This window comes from Phoca vitulina, unplaced genomic scaffold (assembly GCF_004348235.1).
Source record: "Phoca vitulina isolate PV1807 unplaced genomic scaffold, GSC_HSeal_1.0 scaffold6, whole genome shotgun sequence".
NCBI classification, from domain to species: domain Eukaryota; kingdom Metazoa; phylum Chordata; class Mammalia; order Carnivora; family Phocidae; genus Phoca; species Phoca vitulina.
Genome location: NW_022589709.1, coordinates 7,745,171 through 7,750,224, shown reverse-complemented (window position 1 = coordinate 7,750,224; position 5,054 = coordinate 7,745,171). Strand labels below are relative to the sequence as shown.

At 35.6% G+C, this 5,054-nt stretch overlaps 1 pseudogene; it reads right to left on the bottom strand.

Annotated features, from left to right (window-relative positions):
- Positions 1-215: 215 nt before the first annotated feature.
- Positions 216-397, bottom strand: LOC116632534 (annotated as a pseudogene).
- Between the last annotated feature and the right edge of the window lie 4,657 nt (positions 398-5,054).

The following is a 5,054-nucleotide window of genomic DNA, read 5'->3' as shown; positions in this document are numbered from 1 at the left end:
CTACTAATATTTTTTGTTAATACTGTATTAAGTATTAGGTATTAATACTGTTAATACTACACCAAATACTGTATTAGGTCTGGATCTGGAGATACGTGGCAAATATGCACAACAAAATTGTATGCAAGAAGCAGAAAGAAAGCTGAGCTTTGATTAATGAATGTTCTTACAGATGGCAAAGAGGCACAATTCTTTTATGGCTCTGCTTTGTTTCTCTTAGGTGTGAAAAATCAGAAATGACAATCCTCCTGAGCCTAATGAGATATTTCTGATTCCTGAAGTCATATGTTGGCTTCTGTATGTGATATAATGAATTGAATGATAATGATTATTTAATTAGCAATAATCGCGCCTCGGATAAACCTCATTGGCTACGATACTGCCACTGCGCAAAGCTGATAATGATTATTTAAAATTCAGATCCTTTTTTTAACTGAAATTTTAAAATACTTTTGGTATAATCTGATATGTGTAGAAAAGTACAAATAGCTTTTTGTCCCTGTAACATTTGAGTGGGGCTGACCTGACCTGATACTTCCTGATCACCTAATAATTTAATGTATATTTACTTATTTGTTTTTGTTTAATGCATTACTTAAGAATTTTTTCTATGATACCTGTGGTTTTGAAATTTGTCTTTTATCCTTTTGAACAGCCAGAATATTCGCCTACATGCAGTACATTCCCCATTCTCTTACTTCATCATAATAAACTATAAAAATCAGGAAATTAATACAGATACGTTACCATCATCTGGACCTCTAATCCTATCCTAGTGATACCAGTTGTCCCGATAATATCTTTTATAATGAAAGGATCCAGTTTAAAATCTTTCACTGCATTTAGTTCATGGATCTTTATTCTCTCTCACGTTGGGACAGCTCTTCAGTTTTTTTCTTGGCTTTCATGACTTGACCTTTTTTTTTTTTTTTTTTTAAGATTTTATTTATTTATTTGACAGAGAGAGAGACAGCGAGAGAAGGAACACAAGCAGGGGGAGTGGGAGAGGGAGAAACAGGCTTTCCGCCGAGCAGGGAGCCCGATGCGGGGCTCGATCCCAGGACCCTGGGATCATGACCTGAGCCGAAGGCAGACGCTTAACGACTGAGCCACCCAGGCGCCCCGTGACTTGACCTTTTTAAAGATGTGAGAGTTGTTTTTTCAAATGTCCTTCAATTTGTGTCTGTCTTTTGCTTACTCATGATTATGTTAAATTATGCATTTTTAGGAGGAATATTGCAGAAGTGATGGTGTGTCCTTCTCCCAGTGTCCTATCAGGGGGCACACTATTTTGAGCTGTGATACTACTAGGATGCTCACTTTGATCCCTTAATTAAGTTGGTGTCTGCCAGTCACTATTTTCTCTTCTGAGATTTATAAGTATCTTATGAGACCTTACTTTTTAACCATCTCATCAAATTACAGAATCACTGTTTCCTATTTTTGTCAATGCTGCTTCAGATTTGGTCAACAAGAACCCTTCAAGCTGTCCCTTATGTCCCTTTGACTTGACCTAATCCTTCCTTGAATACTTGTTTGCTTTTAGGAACAAAAAATATGTCCTGGGCTATTTTTCTACTCCCCCTGACTCACCACTGGAAACAGTCATTTCTACAGAATCCTACTCCCTTTTTGGTGGAGAATGGTATTTAGAAGCCAAGAGTTGGGCATTAGGTATATTTATTACTATGGGTGTCATTGATCCTAGGCCACCTTTGTAAACATGATACATATATGCACACATACATGTATATATATTTACCTCTCTGCTTATTTCTATATCCATATGTTGAAAATCATAAATTCACCCTATGTTTCCAACTTCAATCATCTACCACCTGGATAATAGAGTTCTCCTTTTGCATATTTGTAACTGCATTCTCTGAAGGTTAGAAGATTGGCTTGCATTAACGTTATGCATTTACTTATTTGACCAATTCCTTCTATATAACCAATCTTCTACTGCCATTGCCACCCCTTCTGTGTGCTGATGCCCTCTTCACTCTGCTCAGCTCTGACTCGTTTCTCCTGGATGCCTGCTTACACTATATAGACACCCTCCTCACCCTCCTTGGGCTCACACCATGCTGGACCACACCCAAATGAAGATGCTTTTCTTTCCTTATACTTGAGCTGTGCCATAAATTACTGGGTATGCCATCCTCCTTCCCCCAACCCTGTGGATGACCTTCTCATCCTATGTGAGCTCTGCTGCCTGCATTCCACACCAGGTTGTCCCTCTATAGATTTGCCCTCCTTATCATGTTCAGGCTCTCCATACTCTGCTTGGAGTCATGTATCTGTGGAGACACCTTAGGCCACCCCTGTCTGGGTCAACATGTTCCCCCTCTCCCAGTGTGTGAATACCTACTTTGCTGTGAATACCTTCCTAATGAATTTAGGACTGAATGGTTATGGAAACTGAGGGAAAGAAGGGAAGGGAATGGAACAAACCAGATTATAATTAGAAATAAAAACCTAATGAATCTTTTTAGAAGGATACAAAAACATTGTTTGTTGCTGCCAATGAAAGTTGAACTAATCTTTAAGCCTTAAGATAAAGACTTTATTCTGTATGAATTAACATATAATTTTTAATAGTTCAGATCTATAGCAGCAGGGCTTTTTTTTGTCCTTACCACTTTGAATATTTTTTCTTACTTCAATGTTTGCTTGTTGCTGAGAGTCCTCTAGGATGCAATTTTCTGTGTCTCTGGCTCAGACATTCAACCCTCACCACCCCTACCCCAGCCCCATCCCCTGCCTGCTAATAAATGTCAGTGTCAAGGATCTGGTCATCTCAGTACTGCCCCTTAGCAAATCACAACACAGTAAAGGGTGTCAGAAATAAAAGGTAAAAATGAGTTCCATATAATAAGCACATATGAAAGAGATTAGGCTCCTAGAAGGAAACTGAATGTAAAATAGAAGATAATTTTGATAATCGTTTTTAGTGACTCTAAGCTGAACATCTTTGCAGTCAATAGCATTGACTGGTTTGCCAACATGCATAATTACCACTCCCACATTTCCAGTGTTCCCTTCTTTGATGAATTTCATATTATCCAGCAAGAGAACTCATTCAGGTCGGCATTTGCCATGTCCTAGTGTGTCTTCTGGGGGTCTTAGTATAGGATGCAGGTAGCTTAGCGTGGAAAAAGGAAACTTCAATTAGGAATCAGGAGAGCAGGGTTGCCCCTACTGTGGGTGGTCTGAGACAAACTTTTCACCTTCTAGTCATAATTCCCCTCATTTATAAGGTGAGACAGGCTGATAATCTTTGAGGCCTCTTGGAAAATTAGGATTATATTAATAAATAAGTATACAGTTCTGTAATTCAATAAGTATTGCATAACACAGGGATTGATTCTTTAATCACTATATTTTATTGCTTGTCTGATTCCATTTATGGAAAATGTTTAGATAAGAAAGACCAAAGAAACAGAAAGTAGATTGTGTTTTTAAGGGGCTGGGAGGAGGGGGCAAAAGAATGACTGCTAATGGGTATGGAATTTCTTTTGGGGATGATGGAAATATTTTGGAATTAGATAGCAGTAATGGTTGCACAAATCTATAAATATACTAAACCCCCCTAAATCGTAACTTTAAAAGAGTGAAATTTATGGTTTGTGAAATACATTTTAGTAAAGCTGTTATTTTAAGTTTTCTACAGTGGGAAATAACATGAAATGAGTATAACATGACGGGGTGGACACTAGAACCAGTTATATATAAGCATCTTATTGTTCTTGTGTTTTTAAAACCATATACAAGCATTGGAATGTTTTAAAAGAAACTTAATAAAATAAAAACAATAATTTAGGTAAAATTTGTATCTCAAATTCACAATTGCATTATTAAGTGAAACTGTGAGGGAGGGAGTTTGGATGTTTCAAAATGTGTCAAATTATGATTTAAATAAAGGGACTCAGAAGATCAGATTTTACTTTGACAATAGAAATACATGGATTGAAGCAATATATATGCTGGTTCCTAAGAAAATGAGAGTAGCCACCATTGGAATTGAGCCAATTATCAGACTTCTGAAGTTCTAGAGAAGATATAACCAAAGTAAATGTAGTTTACATGGCCAAAAAGAACAATAAAGGCCAGAAACATCAGCATCATTTGTAATAGTGAATATTAGATGCACTCTAGGTGTTTGACATTAGAGACTTGATTAGATCAGTTGTAATACATCAAATGCTGGAACACTAAATAGGCTTAGAAACTGGGAAATGTTTCACTGTCATGGGAGAGAATTTATGACTATAAAAGTATTTTGATAAGAAAAAATATAAACTGGATGAAAAATAATATTTGTAATATAACCACAATTTGATTTTTCAAATATATGAATACACACAAAATGAAAATATTAACATTAGTATCCCCCAAAATGTTGATACGTTGATAGTCTTTTTTTTTTTTTTGGTACAGTGAGATAATGTAATTTTTAAAATAGGTGGTTTTAAATATTTTCCAAATGATGTTAATATAAATTACTTTTATGCTCATAAAGATAAAAGTAAATGTTTTTTGAAAAAAATGAGATTCTGATAATTAGATATGAATAATACTAAAAGGAAACAAGAACTGCAATGTTTCATTTATCAACAAGCATTAAAAAAAAAAGTGATCTAGCCATTCCCCTTTAATAGATATTGAGCATCATTGGTCCTGCTAAATGCTATTAGTATAGTCACTAATGATTTTAACAATCAAAGTACCCCTCCCCACCACATTATAGTACTGCAAATAGTACCATCACTATTTGAGAATAGCTGATTTAGGTAATACATATTCATGTATATTTTTACTCAAGTTTTCTTTCTCTGTCACAGACTTTATGGGTTATTTTCCTTTTTTTTTTTTTTTTTTCTTTTCTTTTCCTGGAAGCATATATATGGAAATATCTGTAGTCAAGCTCTGTAGGTGGTAAAACTGATTACATTTTTTTGTTGTTTATCCCCAAACATTTTACTTTACCCTTATCCTTGAGAGCCAGTTTGGCTGGGAATACAGTTTTAAGATGACTTTTTTCACCTTCTCAG